Here is a 14,635-nt window from a genome sequence, read left to right as displayed (position 1 = left end):
AGGAGAGGTTTGAAGGGAAAAAGACTTTGAGGGGAGAAAGGTATTACTAGAATGAGAAGGAATCTCTTGAAAGGATTGCTTCTTCTCTCATTAGTGCCTTAGGGAAAATTGCTGCTGACCTTTCACAGGATTTCTTTCTAGTAGGGTATTTAACTTTGTTTTTTCTAGTGGATTTATTTAGCAGTTCTTTTCAGGTCTGAAAATTGAAGCCTGCTTGAAACTCAAGAACAATCAGATTCATCCATGCTTGTTTTTACATATCTTTTTGTGCTTCAATAAGGAAGCCACTGAGACTGTGGTGGAAACCTCCAACGCTTTTAGAAAAATGAAGCTCTTCAATGGAGAGAGTAGTTTTTCAGAGGCAGGAGCTGCGGCAGGCTCTGTGGACCTGACCCACAGGGTCAATGGGAGGTGGAGGCCTCCCACACGCATGATATTTCAGATGCGCACCCTCAGGAGTGTGCACACATTTGTTTACAGAAGGCTACACAGTCTCTATACTCCCACCACTTCTAAATGCCGGCGTATACGCTATACGATTTCACACGTTGTCCCAAGACATCGTCTTGGGCTGGCATCACAAAAAAAATTCTCCTCCCTATCCCAGAAAGGTCATAATACACTCTTTACTTACACCACTAGTGATCATTGCTTCTGCCATCGTAGACCGGCCGCATCGGCTAGCAAGGAAGGGGAAGCTTAGACCAGGCCTCAGTGTTCCCCAGAGATGCCAAAGAGGGAGTGACGAATCAGACATCCCGTCAATTAATAAATCCAGCCTGCAGCAGGAGGCAGCCTGGGTAAAGATGGCAGAGATTCATTCTCCAGGCCCTGCTAACGGGCCACCCTGTCCCTGTCCCCCCTGGACCTCCCCTCTGCTGGCCTGGCCCCATCTCCACCCAGCCCGGGGCCATCAGTCACTGCCCCGCACCCGGCCCCGGAGGCCCCAACCCCAGCCCCAGCCCTGGCCCCCGCGGTGCCCTGACGCACAGGTGTACAACCAGAGCCACGAGTTAGACCTAACTGTACAACCACAGTTTCCAAGAAAACCCTGGCATCTGCAGTGCCTGGTGTTGTCCTGAGAGTTGGCAATTTCCTGTGTTCGGTACTAATGGGAATGGCTCCTTAATCCTTCAAAGCGTTAAATGCACCAAATATTTGGACTGCGGCAAGTATTACTATTAATAAATGGCAGGGAACAGTGGGTTTCCTGTGTACATATGCCCTTCTGATGAGGTACACATAACATGTGGCTCCTAATACCAAAGATGGTGTAATCCTTCACTTGTCAGCACCGCACTAAAGGTCAGTCTGGTTTTTCTCACTTTACAAACTTCCATCTGTCAAGGGATGCTTAATTCACAGCTTATTCTCACATCTACCCCAAGGCTGTCTAAATTTAAAAACAGCCATTTGTTTATGATGTTCTGTTTAAAAAAGGAGCCGGTATTACAAGCCATTGGTTTGTCATAAGAAAAGACTTAGAGGAATCTTTTAAAATAAAATCTAAAGGGGTGACTGTAGCCTTTCTTGTGATTATAAAAGCTGACACTTATAAAAATCATCAGCTTTCACTGCATAAAATGTGTACTAAAATATACCCTTCCCCAGACTGGACTAAGCGTCTCTGTGTTTAGGAGACATAGCACAGATGCCGAGACTCTCAGTGAAATGACACCTGAGTAGTTCTTTATTATCTAATAAGATATATGTGCATTACGGCAGCTCAAAGAAAAGTACATCAGAATTGGGCCATGTGAAACATTTTTATGTATGTATGTATGTACGTACGTACGTATGTATGTATCCATTTTAACGAAAATGTCCTTGGCAATCGAATAAGAAAAAGGGCACTGGTTTAATAAAGCACTCAAGCATGTCCATGAAGTTTGAACACAGAAGAACCTGGGAACGGTTTACAGTACTGTTGCTCCAATGGTTTGCTGAATTTTGCAGTCTCCATTTGAAGGCCCATTCAGTTACTTTAGCAATATTTGTTTACATAGGTAGTAATTAAATATTTATGAAATAAGTCTTACTGCAATAACAATAAGTAGATTACCTATACTCAGAGCAGCCAAGGTGAAGGGGTATGTTTAATCACTCTCACGGCTTTTGGTGTAAAGAAACTAGAGAGAGAAAGAAGGTGTATTCACAGTGGTACTTGCTATATGAAGCTTCTTTATGAGTTTTGTTTCAGAACAACTGTGGCAGTGACTTTTTGGTTAACGAATGTCCGGCACATCCCACACTCTCTTTTCATGCACTTCACTGTGCAGTTGTCAGATGGAACACACACACACACATATATATGTATGTGTGTGTATGTATATATATGTGTGTGTGTATTTCAGTTTATTGAGTAAGAAAAGCATAAGAGCACCTGAGTAAGATTCAAAAACTGTGACTATGCCAGTAACTTAAACAATGTAGGGTTCAAACCAAGGTATTGGATCACTATCATCTATATTGCTTAATTTCTAGAGTAGTACATGGCACAGGTTAAGTCTAGGCCAACCAGTCTTCTTCTGCATAATTCATGGGTGCAATCTGAGGGTTTATGCAAACCAGCAAACATTCCTAATAGCTAGTATAGACACAACCTTGTTTTGGAGGCTAAGAGAGTTTAATAGTCCAGCAGGGCCAAGCTATGCCAGTTGTCTTCAGCATCAGAGCATACTTTTTAGGTTACAAATGTAGGTGTATCCTTGTTGTCCTTGAAAGAATTAAGTGATAGAAAGGTACTATACATACAAGATACTATACTCAAGATTTAGCTAAATTGTCATACAAGAAAACAGTGTTAGAGATTCAGCCTCCTAGTCTTTCTCTCCCTTCACTAAATTTAAGAGTGTGTTAGAGCTTTGTAATCCAGGAACATAACAGACTTGAGGGATTTAGGACTTCCTGAAAATATATGGCTGATACTGAAAGGACACATTGGCACACTGTAAGGACACACTGAAAGAACCTTTCCTTTAGTGAATTCACAGAAATGCTGAAAAATTTGCAGAAGTTGTTGGCTTATTCATGGTTTAACCTCTTCCCCTTCCCCTTTTTTGGAAGTTATTTGGAGCCTGAATCACAGAATAACAGAATGGTTTAGCTTGGAAGGGACCTCTGGAGATCATCTAGTCCAACCCCCTTGCTCAAGCACGGTCCTCTAAAGCATATTGCCCAGGATCACATCCAGACGGCTTTTGAATATCTCCAGCGAAGGAGACTCCACTACCTCTCTGGGCAACCTGCTCCAATGCTCCATCACCCTCACAGTGAAGAAGTTTTTCCTCAGGTTCAGACAGAACTGCCTGTGGTTCAGTTTGTGCCCGTTGCCTCTTGTCCTGTTGCTGGGCACCACGGAGAAGAGGCTGGCCTCATCCTCTGGACACCCTCCCTTCAGATACTTGTCCACATTGATGACATCACCTCTCAGTCTTCTCTTCTCCAGGCTCAGCAGGCCCAGCTCCCTCAGCCTTTCTGCAGAGGAGAGATGCTCCCGTCCCCTCCTCATCTTTGGAGCCCTCCGCTGGACTCTCTCCAGTAGGGCCATGTCTCTCTTGTAGTGGGGAGCCCAGCACTGGACACAGTACTCCAGGTGAGGCCTCCCCAGGCCCCTAAGTAGAGGGTGAGCATCACCTGCCTCCACCTGCTGGCAACACTCTGCCTAATGCACCCTAGGAGACCAGTGGCCTTCTTGGCCACAAGGGCACATTGCTGCCTCATGCTCCACTTGTTGTCCACCAGCACTCCCAGGTCCTTCTCTGCAGAGCTGCTTGCCAGCAGGTCAACCCCCAGCCTGTCCTGGTGCATGGGGTTCTTCCTCCCGAGCTGCAGGACCTTGCACTTGCCTTGGTTGAACTTCACGAGGTTCCTCTCTGCCCAGCTCTCCAGCCTGTCCACGTCCCTCTGAAAGGCAGTACAGTCTTCTGGTGTGTTAGCCTCTCCCCCCAGTTTAGTCTCATCAGCAAACTTGCTGAGGGTGCACTCTGTCCCTTCCTCCAGGTCAGTGATGAATACATTGAACAAGACTGGACCCAGGACTGACCCCTGGGGGACACCACTAGCCACAGGCCTCCAACTTGACTCTGCGCCATTCACCACAACCCTCTCAGCTCTGCCATTCCGCTAGTTCTCAAGCCACCTCACTGTCCACTCATTCAGCCTGCCCTTCCTGAGCTTGCCTATGAGGATGTGATGGGAGACAGTGTCAAAAGCCTTGCTGAAGTCCAGGGAGACAACATCCACTGCTCTGCCCTCATCTACCCAGCCAGTCATTCCATCAGAGAAGGCTATCACATTGGTCAAGCATGATTTCCCTTTGGTGAAGCCATGCTGACTACTCCTGATCACCTTCTGGTCCTCCACATGCTTAGGGAGGACCTCCAGGATGAGCTGTTCCATCAGCTTCCCAGGGATGGAGGGGAGGCTGACAGGCCTGTAGTTTCCTGGCTCCTCCTTCTTGCCCTTTGTGAAGACTGGCGTGACATTGGCTTTCTTCCAGTCCTCGGACACCTCTCCTGATCTCCAGGACCTTTCCAAGAGGATGGAGAGTGGCCTAGCAACAACATCCGCCAGCTCCCTCAGCACTCGTGGGTGCATCCCATCAGGGCCCATGGATTTATAGATGTCAAGTTTGGACAAAAGATCTCTAACCTGATCCTCCTCAACCAAGGGAGAGTCTTCCTTTCTCCAGCCTTCCTCTCTTGTCCCCAGGGTCTGGAATTCCTGAGGACTGGCCTTAGCAGTGAAGACTGAAGCAGAGGTGGCATTCAGCAACTCTGCCTTCTCTGTATCCTTCGTTACCAGGGCATCCGCCCCATTCAGCAGCGGGCCCACATTTTCCCTAGTCTTGCTGTTGCTATCGATGTATTTGAAGAAGCCCTTCTTGTTGTCCTTGACATTCCTTGCCACATTTAATTCCAACTGGGCCTTAGCCTTCCTTGTCACATCCCTGCACACTCTGACAACGTCCCTATAATCCTCCCAAGTGGCCTGTCCCCTTTTCCACATTCTGTAGACTTCCTTCTTCTGTTGGAGTTTTGCCAGTAGTTCCTAAGATGTGACTTAGTCCACACTCTTGTCCCTGGTGGTCACTATATGCACAACATGTCCTGCACCTAATGCTAAAGGACCAAAAAACACCAAAGGACACAATATTAAACAAAGTTTTCCGTGAGATCCTCTCAAGTGCACTAGCTGATATAGTCAGCAATGCTCCATGAAAATTAGTAAAAACTATGTCAATTGTGGCTTGCTTCAATTCTGTATATATCTTGTCATATATGGCCTTTCCTCTGTAGCTTTAAGGGTAAGATATTCACTGCTTTATGAGTGAGCTGAACAAGGGGGTCTCACCTGGGTACTGGAAGATACCGGAACAGAAGCCAGGGTCTGGCAGTTCAGGATAGCAGAAAATCTGCAACTCTTGTCACTCTTGAAACATAGACACCATAGCAGCTATGCTTCCTAAACTGTATTTAGCATGCTTGACTTCACGTGAATCACAGTCACCCTGAATACTCCAGCCTAAATAGAAACTAGAGATCTCTTTTTGCTAATATGCTAGTACAAAGAGCCATTCATAGAAATGGTTGCCGACAGGGAAATGGGGCAGAGCTGATTTTGTAAAAAATCATCTAAGTGCTCCCCATTTTTACTATTTGTCTTGTTCTAATCTCTATCATGTCCTTACAAACACCCACAGTTATGTACAAAACAACACCCTGTACAGCAGCAGGCCCTCTTTTATATTACTGAACTGTCAAGAAAAATCTTGTGCTTCTACTTTTTATAGTCACTATGACTTGACCCAGCTGAGAAGAAAGGAAAACATAGTGACAGTGCCAAGAAATATACTGAGTTACAGTCATCATCAGAGTCTTCCATTAATCACGGGCAGAACTACAGCAAAATAAGGAACATCTTTTTTAGGTTCTCTTTGTTTAAGTCTCCTAGGAGATTTATACAACTCTATGTCTATCATGAACCTAGAGGATATATTTTTAAGGGCTCACTTACCCTGTCTAAAATTGAGCAAACAAGTAAAAATAAATAAAATAAAGCTGGCCTATGTTAAGTGCAAATGTTATAACAGTGTAAACTACATGCTAAAGAGTTTTCTTTCTGAAATAAAAGCCAACCTCTTTCTCTCTTTCCATTGTTTGCAGTACCTTCTAAAGTTAGAAACAAAATACTCTCTTTTCTGACTTCATCCTTCCCGCTTGACTAACGCTGGTATTTCTCTCTTCTCATTGGAGCGATACCAAATAAGCCTATTTCACATGTTTCTTTGCTTTTGCATTAGGATCATTAGTAGTAAAGCTGCTTGTGTTCCTGCGCTCATATGGCAATGTCACTCTCAAACAGAACTCCAGAGTCTTTTCTGTGTGCCTATTTTGCTCTGAAAGACTGAACATGTATGCACCAACCTACCGCTTACCTCTTGCCCACTTGGGGCTTTGAGAGATAACTTGAGAACTGCAGCTACTCTGAACCTTCTCAGTGGCATGGTGCTGTCCAGGTGCCTTCATGCGTTCAGGGTCCTATGCGCTCCACTTACACCTCAGCCTATAATCGTTCACTTTCTGCACCACCTGCAAATCAGATATGGAAGATTGCTCTGACACTACTTCTGTGTAAACATAAGCATGATCATGGTATTGTTCACCCAGAAAATTCAGAGGGAGCTAAGGTACTTATTGCAGATGAATACATGAGCTAGTATTTTAACTTCGTCCGGGTTTTAAACTAAGTTCTTTGGAAACAATAAGCACAAGGGTTATATAGTGTATGTACCATGTATACTCAAAGTGCTGGTACATTTTGCTATAATGACACGCTTTCTCCCAGTGTGTTGCAAATGAACAGTGAGCAATATGAAGAGAAAATAAGTCTTGATCCTGACTCTCTAAGTTCTACATCATTTAATTTAAAATTTAAAAATAAATAAATAAATTTAAAAAAATATTATTCTGCATTCTTCTTTATGCGTAGTCTTATAAAGCAGAAAATTGAGCTGATCTTTTTTTTTTGGTTATTGAATAATGATTTGTCAAATCTGATACTTTACAAAAAAATGTTTATTTTTAATCAATTTTCTTTGGCAGGCCCTTCCAGGTCCAGGATGAATTGTCTGTTCAAAATCAGAATGAGGTCTGTACTGAAAAGCGTAGTAGCTCCATTCAGGACAGGCATCTAAAGTAGAGCCCTTCTCTAGTTCTAGCTAAATACTTGAATTGCACCACTATCAATTATTCTGGTGGGCTGCTCTCCTCTGAAAAAAATTGCCTTGGTTTTCTTCTGCATTAGAACAAAAATAAATGTGAAGACCTTGAAAATTTTTGCCGAAATTGAATTCTTGTTTTCTGGCCAGCTCTGTTTTTAAAAGCCAACTTTACAAAACAAACAGGAAAAATGCTCATTGCTGCCTGAAGTTGCACAGCAAGCAGGACTTAGCTTTTGGAAACACTTGACAGAAAGGTGTTGCATTATGCAACTTAGGAATGTTGTTGAAAGAATTTAAACCTTACTTTTGGATGAGATTTCTCAGTTCTGGAAAACATTACATTGTAAGCGGACACCAGCCTCAAAGAAACTTTCTTTCCTTTACTTACAAGTGTCTAAAAAACCTAACCCCCAGAAAATCCTTACAGTCCCTACGTCCAAACACCTCAGTTCTGGCAATGTACCCTAACACTGCAATGATACAGCTCCATGTGGCATTTTGCAGACAATAATGTCACACTACTCCATGTTAGCAGTGATAAAATTAGGGCATTGGTAATGTGTACTCACTTGCTTGAAGGAAAGTCATCTTCCAAGACCCTGAATAAGAAAAGGAAGCTGGATTCTGTATATAGAATAAGGAAAAGTCAGTTAGCATCACTGCAGAGTCATTACTTGTGCTCTTCAAGGGATGAATAATTAATGGACTGTTAAATAACACATTTCTACATGCAAAAAATTAATATAAATTTCTCTCTCTCCTTCAAGTTAATTGCCTTTCCCCTACTCTTCCAAAGCAGTGATGTTTTATAACAGTGTTTTTGGAGGAAAAAAATATAGTTTTCATTCAGTTTTTGTAAAACAGATCAAAATGCCTATTTTCTTGAGGCAGAATAGACTCTCTTGGATATCCCAGGAGGGTTCTCCCCCACTTTGTCTCTCTTTAAAAAAAAATGTGTTTCAACTAGCAACAAGAAATATATTTTTATATATGAATTTTTGCATTCTTAATGAAATAAGAGATAGAATGAAAATCCTATTTCAAGTTACACTGAGTAGCTGAATATTTACTTTGAGTTATGTAAATATTATGCACTAGTTTAAATGTTAGGAAGCCCAGCACCACTGGTCAGGAGATGTTATAAGTAGTACCTTTCTCATTTTGCATTTGGGAGAACAGACTTACATTCACTTGCCCAGGGCAACATAGATGTTCGGAAACAACCTGCAAAGAATAAACCCAGAATTACAGAGAGTAGTCCCTGGCTCCCAACCAAGAAGGCTGTGAAAGAACCAATGTATTTTTTATTTAATTTAAATTTCTGTTCAAAAGAAAGCTTAGATTCCCCAACGGAGGAAGAAAAAGTCTGGTTTTAGAGTCATGAAACCTGAGTCCATCGCTCATTCTGCACCAAATGAATGTAGACAAGTTCCTTTTGTGGGACCAAGATCTGAATGGTGTGAATGAAATGCAATTTACAGCCTGGGATCTGCTCTTTATTATCATTTGTTTGAGTCTTAGGAGTACTCAAGGGCCCTAGTAAGGATCATGCCCTACTATGCAAGGCACATTGCAGAATGCATAACCCAAGACAGCCCAGGTCCTGAAGACAGTTTGAAAAAGAAACTGCCAGAGGGAAGAAGGGCATGTGGTCGGGGTCTTGAAAGGCTAAGTTTTTGCTAGTTACAATTTTGTGTAGTTTCTTAGTAAAAATTGGAGGTTGTGCTTTTCATTGATACCCTGCAATTCAGGACACCACTGCCTGTGTGGGTATCCTGGATCCTGGCGGGGTAACCGCCATTCTTCTTGGTAACTAAAGCTCAAAGGCTGCTTTTTGTTGTTATCAAGCAAGCAAGAAAGAAAAACTCCACATGACCTCCAATGAGGTTTGAGCAAAACTGCAATAGGTTTCAGAACTGAAATGCAGCCCCAAAGTGATTTGCATCTGCCCAGTGGGAACCAAAGGAGGAAGGAAATACTAGCAGTACCATCTTCCAAGACACGTCTGGTCCTGTTAATATTTGTTGAGTTGTGGTAGAGTTAAAAAGTTCCAACGTTGTGAAAAATGATGTGCAGAATATGTTAGCAATTAACGGCATATGCCACAGCAATGGAAAGCTCTTCATGTTCCGTGCTATCCACATTGAGATGTGGTCAAAGAAGAGAAACTAGGTTTCATTTTGGCTGTAAGGCAGAATACAAGTAGTCTAAAATCAACGGACAGAAAATTGGTTCACAATAGCTAATCCGTGGGGAGGACCTGATTTCTGCACGGACATTTGTTTAGAAAGTGGATGTTAACACAAAGTCCTGATGACTAATTTTTATTGATCTCAATAAAATGAAAAGAGACACTAGCCTCCTGGAAGTACCTGTAGCTGTGTGCCTTTTTAAGTGTTCAGCAAGCATGAGTCAGTTTCCCAGACAGAAGAAATTAATGAAATGCTGTTTGTTTCATGAGTCACATTTTTAGTTTTCTCTCACACAACAAAAAGGATAGCCATTGCTTTTTAATGGAAACTAAAACATAACCTACTGATTTTTAATAGAAACGAAAACATAACAACACATCTCCAGAACCTGAAACATTAAGTAAAACTTCAATCCCAGGCATAATGTGCAGTAGTTACAAAAAACTGTGATAAAAGACAAACAGGCAATAAGCATAAGAACATCTCATGTGCTCTTAGAAGAGTTGAGGTGTAAGAAACTTTTAATAATTTAAGTCAAAGTTTGAAAGTTTGATGATGGTGCAAAGGACTGAAATGACTGATGCAGAAGGGTCTTGTAGTGTATGCGTGTATGTAGGCAAATAACACAAACTGCAAAACCTCTCTCAGATATGCTCAGTGACTTACTTCAGGTTTTAGCATTGTTCTTAGATAGGAACATCTCAGTTAAACTTATACCTTCATCCTTCTAACTGGTTGCTGCTTCTTAGCGCCTCATTCCATCACTATTTCCCACTTGTCAGCATTTTCTTTGAAAAAGGAAATATTTCTTTGTAAAAGGACTAAAAGTATTTACGAGTGCTTCCACAGAGCTTTAGTAATTGTCCTAGTTTAGAAACTTGACGTCAGAAACTTTTCACCTAACTCCAAGGGGTTTTCAGTGTAGACATCTGTATGTATGATCATTTTCTAAATTGCCCTTATAGATAATGGAGAGAAATAGATCTTTTGGGGTTTTAGACATCTGCCTGAAGCTGTGAAGACTGATGTCCTAGAAATGCTTAAGCCGTCTCCACATCAAATCACCCTCAGGTGACAAAGTCAGACATCTACATGTAGAAAGGTGAATGCACATGTTTCAAAGCTACATGCACAGCTCTCATGTGCATGCATAACCCAAGACAGCCCAGGTCCTGAAGACAGTTTGAAAAAGAAATATCCCTTAAAATAATTCCCCTTAAGCAATGTCCCTTAAAATAATTCCTAAGCCTTACCAGTGTGTTCCTTGTGTCCTAGGTTTTAGCAACAGTCAGAACCTCATCAGAGCAGCACGTAGGTAGCTATGTCTTGAATGTGGTCTATGTTCAAATAACATTGACTCTTAGACATGCTGCCTTTGCTCTTCCATATTTTCTTCTCTCTCAGTTCCTGTGTGTTTTTTTGTCATGCTACATTTGTTGAAAGAGAAAGATATGAAAAAAACCTGATCAAGTTAAAATCTGAGTGAGAAATTTGAGTGAACTCCTAATGTTGAGGTAATACCAGAACTAGAGAGGTGTGTATAAACTACTTTTTTTAAATCTCCATAACTGCACCCACACTAGGGATTTCATTAATATAAATTCTATTAGTTTCTATGTCAATATTGTCAAACTGGTACTTGAGTTGGCCAGAAAACAAGAATTTTATTTTGCATAAAAATCATGGTTTTAGAAATCATTTTCAGTCTGCACTGGGACAGTGCTGAGATCATTCCAGAAAAATCTGCAGTAAAAGTGCATGTGAAAGAGCCTTTACCCCGAGTATCTTATAACTCCCCAATGTGCTCATGGGGACTACTGTATTGCAGCTGTGCAAGTAAATATTGTCCAGGGACCAATGTCTGCCTTAGGGCCAGCTGGTATGGCTTGTGTTGATGCAGCTAATTGCTTTTACCCCCCCAAAACATGCTAACTACATCTCTACTGGCTCAAACTATCCCCTCAAGCAGGACAGGACATTTTTGGGAGAGTTATAGTTAGCCCAAGCCAAAACATTGCCAGGGACCATGCTAATGATTTAACTGTACTGATAATCACCCGCTGGTGCTCAGGTTCATGCTCTGGCCCTGTCCTGCTTACTAAAATAACATTGCTCAGGAGACCCTATTTCAGGCCTTGCTCTTGTTCTTACATGCCAGAGGACTTCTTCATGCCATTAGCTATTTTAAGAAGGGATTCACTCTGCCTGGTTTTGATGAGAAATTCCAGCCTTAGCTTGCACAACATTCCTGACAAAAATTTAACAGAAACACATGCACTGGTGTAAAATATTCAGATGAATTTGCATTTTTCTTCAAGAAATCATGCCATTAACATATTCCACCAGTGCAATGTTTGATTTAAGAAGTGCCTCCAATTAAGTATTCATCTGTACTCCAGTCCTTGAATGTATCTGGATGGTTTTCCAAGGCCACAGACACTAAAGCAGTTCACTCCATAGCAATTACACTGTGGCTGGTAAGAGCTGGATTAAAAAATTTTATGATACCAAAGGGTATAAATACTCTTCTTTTTTTCCTTCTTTTCCCTCATTTTCTTCCTGACTGCAGTGGCTTCACTCACTGCTAAAAGAGTTGATAGATACAGAGTGTTTGGAAACTATTAGTGCACATACGCTTTGTCCTACATTAAGTCCTAAGAAATGTACTTCCTTGAGTATTTATTAAAGAAAGAACCAAGTATGTGAATATCGGTACAAAAATAAACAAAGAGATTTAACTGCGATGAATGACTATTTGCACCACATGAACTTTTCCCCACATATGCTTATGTTGTCCCTCTGCATGCATCTTCACTTATTTCCTTTTTCCTTCTTGTTTACTAAATAAGTCATTACATCTGTAAAGGGAAGTGTGTCCTCTTAATTCCAGCTTACTTCAGAACCTGCTTTCACACCATGGAATAATGAATAGGGAAATCTCCAGTATGTTTGAAGTGGTTTTAAAATTCTTCCCCTCTTTATAAGACAAGTTATGTTTATCAGTAGCTTTAACTTTAGGGGATCTACAAAGGGACTGGTATGTCAGCAGAAGACTTATAGGCCTCCCTAACAGTATCAAAGACATTAGGGCTCTCTCAATGGTAGGATGCTAGAGTTGCATGCTAAAGATAGCAGACACATGCTTCATGGAAGTAGCACTACTGAAATATAAACAAGCCCCCTTCATCCAGACATTTTTGGTTATGTTTACAGATTAAATCTCAGGATGTGTATATTAGATGTTCTTGTTTCAGGATATTAATGGCAAAATGAACCTGTTTTTGATGTTTAAGTCACATTAATGTCTGATGGACTGTTAAAATGTTAAAGGGTACACCAGACATGCTGCAGTATGTGACATATGTTAGTCATACCATACTAGCTAGGAATTTGGATTTGTTTATAATGAACATAAATTGACTGAATTTAACCCCCCTCTACCTCTCCCAACAGTTAAATCACATTAGGTTCCATTTCCTCTGAAAGACAGTCTTGAAAAATTAGATGAAACTTGAAAAGCAGTTGTATTCAAATTTCAACAGTAGTACCTACAAGTAACCTGTTTAGTCATATGAATGTATATGATCTGTGGACATATAATTGGATATCAGCAGAGCATTCAAAAGGTAGCTTCTTGCTCTTTAGGGAAGGTTGGTGTAAAAATTATCCAGATTCTCAAGCCATCTTCAGAATAGCTGCAATCATTGAAATAAATCATTTTAATCCTAGATACCTTTGTTCTCAGGGTCATTAAATTCACTCTGTAATATAAAAATATTGAGTGTGATCAGTGTTGAGACTGAACTCTAGAAAAGACAGATATACAGATAAGAAGATAAAAGGAAGGAGGATGGTCTAGCTCAGATTTTAGAGCTGATGCTACTGAATTTCACAACAACTAATATTGTCTTACTATTTCTTTATTCTCCCCATCTGAATCTATATCATAGAACTTGTTTAGATTAATACTATAAACTATTTTGGAAAGGGACAGCGACTTTACTCTTAGCTTGTATGAGGGAGTCTTGGTCAATGACTAAATCCTGATATTTTAAAAAAGCTGCAATGTATCCTTTTCTGAGCATTGTCAACTTGCATAGGAGTGTGGAGTTTTGGAGGGGGGAGAGACGACATTAGTTGATTGTTGAGGGTGTTGATTTTTATTAATATGGTAATATTTGGAATGCTTTTATTAAGAAAAAACTGAAATAGCTGTCAAAGGCGAGGATCTGCATGTACTTTGGGAGCTGCTACAGCAACAGGAGCTTCTTTACTATGCTTAGCCTGCCTGAGGACAGAGGACTCCACGGGGAGATGCACATCTGCCCAGAGTCCAGCTGCAGAAAGTGTGACATCTCAGTGCTGGAGTCAATCTACATTGACCCAAGCCCCAGAGGAGAGCCTAAGCTGTGGCATGGAAGGCAATAAGAAATTAAGACGTGTCTAAGTGCTCAGGAGCAATTTTGGGCTGAGTTCTGTGCTGGCAATGAGCAAAGCAGTGAAGACAGTGGCTGAGAAAGAGTGGTTGGTTCAACAGCCCAGCCAACATTCAAGCAAAACACTATTGGGCAACGCTTTGAAATATGGCTAGGGAATTGAACTCATAGGTCCTAGGAAGATCAGGCATAGAGGACCCTTTTCTATCCCTATCCTCTCTTCTGTAAATACATCCCTTTTCCTCATGCTAGGCGGTACAGCTAAGGTGACCCAGATAGCAAAGACATCTCTGCTGGCTTTACAACAATCAGATAATCTATCTTTGCAGAGGAAACATTCAGGAGGAATCTCCGGATGGTATGCATCATTTTCCACTGCTATGAAGCGAGCTGTGAAGCAGCATAAAATGACCTCAGGAGACTGAGGGATTTGGCTCTGATAGCAAATTTGTATTTCAAGACATTGTTGTATAAACTGATGTTAATAAATAAATATATCAGTCCTGATATCTACAAATCTGTAGCTATATAGAAGTAATTCCTTTCTGGTTTCTAAAACATACTCTTCACAGAGGCATGTAAGAGCAACCATGAACTTTAACCAGTTAGGCATTTTAATGATATCAACTAACACAGCTGTATTTTTGGAGATAATAATATTTCATTTTATGTTCTCTAACTACTTTAAATTTTGAAAAGTGACATAAGAAAGTATTACCAATTTCTCCTCAGCATCTCTTGGAGAAAAGTGTTTTGGTACAGAGTATTCTTGCAGTTGTGGA

The 14,635-nt window shown here is 41.1% G+C and overlaps 1 long non-coding RNA gene across 1 annotated transcript in view; it reads right to left on the bottom strand.

Annotated features, from left to right (window-relative positions):
• LOC138066677 (uncharacterized) overlaps positions 1 to 10,838 on the bottom strand; it is a 32,583-nt gene extending 21,745 nt beyond the window's left edge. Inside the window, exons 1-4 of the long non-coding RNA XR_011140034.1 lie at positions 10,671 to 10,838; positions 8,411 to 8,449; positions 7,795 to 7,849; positions 6,440 to 6,593 (exon numbers count right to left, since the gene is read on the bottom strand). This is a non-coding gene — a long non-coding RNA (uncharacterized lncRNA). The remainder of the gene's footprint in view (positions 1 to 6,439; positions 6,594 to 7,794; positions 7,850 to 8,410; positions 8,450 to 10,670) is intronic.
• Between the last annotated feature and the right edge of the window lie 3,797 nt (positions 10,839 to 14,635).

Source organism: Struthio camelus, chromosome 3 (assembly GCF_040807025.1).
Source record: "Struthio camelus isolate bStrCam1 chromosome 3, bStrCam1.hap1, whole genome shotgun sequence".
NCBI lineage: Eukaryota > Metazoa > Chordata > Aves > Struthioniformes > Struthionidae > Struthio > Struthio camelus.
This window is presented reverse-complemented; position numbering and strand designations above follow the sequence as displayed.